The sequence below is a fragment of the Lottia gigantea genome (genome assembly GCF_000327385.1).
Source record: "Lottia gigantea unplaced genomic scaffold LOTGIsca_613, whole genome shotgun sequence".
NCBI classification, from domain to species: domain Eukaryota; kingdom Metazoa; phylum Mollusca; class Gastropoda; family Lottiidae; genus Lottia; species Lottia gigantea.
The window spans coordinates 15,436-17,040 of NW_008710094.1; the positions used below are offsets into that span (position 1 = coordinate 15,436).

A 1,605-nucleotide genomic window follows, 5' to 3' on the forward strand; every position below is an offset into this window, starting at 1 on the left:
CAAGTCAAATCGCCCAGCTAAAGTTGTCACAACGACCAATACAGACTACATGCAACCAGTGATTTAAAACCACAATCGTTAAGGTTAGTTTCTTGTATACATCGCCATGATGTCCACATAGCAAAACATCAACGCAAAACAGGTTAGGCCTAATTCAAATAAATGAGTTAATGATCATATAAAATATCAATAAACAAATGGAAGCCAATAAATATTATACATCTAATGGGTAAGAAATATTGCCTTGTAAGTCAAACATAAGTTTAGAATAAATCACACTTACTTAATCTAACTGTAGCAACTGGTATCAAAACCTGAAACAAATATAATAACCCATAACCAATTTTTACCAACGAAAACGGGCATCTTCTCTGGTCAAATCGCCCAACCCCTTACCTGATCAACATTGCTGCATCGGCAGAGGATAGACTACAAGCAAAGGCGATTTATTTCAAATTTCGAATTCCCATCTGTTGTTAAAATAAGTATATAAACTTTTGCTACAATCTTAAGCATTCCCAATGATTCATACATAAAGTAAAAAACCCACACTTCGATACGGTCCGGTAAGAATGGACATTGTCATCTTCTATCATTATCATTTTGCTACAAAACCATAAACCTTCAGACAACCATTACTAATTAGAATCCAGAACCAATGTAAATATACAACATAATACAACACTTACCTGTCAATGGTCAAAGTGTAAACAACAAAAAATCTCAACGATAATCTCCACTGAAAAATTTCCGATAAATATTCAAGACAAAGAAACTACACGTGTTTAGTCTCGATCAACCAAATTCCATAAAAATTGAAACAAAACTAAGACTGGATATACAAGACAAATATTCGCCTTGTCCCTTTTTGATAAAATGCAAAGCCGATCAATTAAATAAATATGTTTTTAGTAGCCACGGGATAAAAATTAATATCATTTTAAATATTACTCACAAAATCAACTTTTACATACGAAATCAAAACCCGTAAAATAAAAATATAAAAGTACACGACTAACATTTACGCAAACCGGAACCTAATTACAAACGAAACGTACATTTCACCTTCATTAAAATCGCCCCGTTAGGCTAGTCATATCGACCTTCCTTAGCCTACATAATTATAACATATAAACAAAATGCAACCGAGCGATGCACTTTCCATAGCATTTCAAAGATGTTCCGAATCTTGAAAAAGGTGGCCCGACTTGTCTCTATAAAAAAATAATCTTTGGTCCAAGTTGTCACATTTCCTTTATTGTACTTATCTCCCTTATAACATAAAATTCCGACAAGCAGTCATACACGAATAAACCTATGATAAGAAAGTTGAGGTGGGTATGGCATATCCCAGTTAAATTTACTTAATGTTTATATTTTGGGCAGAGGCATAACTCGCATAGAATACATTTGTAGAAAACTTAATTACCTTATCCGTTAGGTCAGTATAAAATAAGAGCTCAGTTGTTTCGTTTGTTGTTTTGTTTTGTTTTGTAACACAAAAACGAAATTTCTCAACTTTAGACCGTTAACCTAGAAAGTTGATTTTGTCAAGATTTCTTGCAATTCGCCACATTAGCAAAGTCCCACTCTGTGCCACGAGTG

General features: G+C 33.5%; 1 protein-coding gene across 1 annotated transcript in view; it reads right to left on the reverse strand.

Moving 5' to 3' along the window:
* The window catches only part of LOTGIDRAFT_239629 (hypothetical protein), an 8,302-nt gene extending 7,988 nt beyond the window's left edge, over nucleotides 1-314 (reverse strand). The window contains exon 1 of the mRNA XM_009064322.1: nucleotides 284-314. The gene's annotated coding sequence lies outside the window, so the exon portion shown is untranslated. The remainder of the gene's footprint in view (nucleotides 1-283) is intronic.
* Between the last annotated feature and the right edge of the window lie 1,291 nt (nucleotides 315-1,605).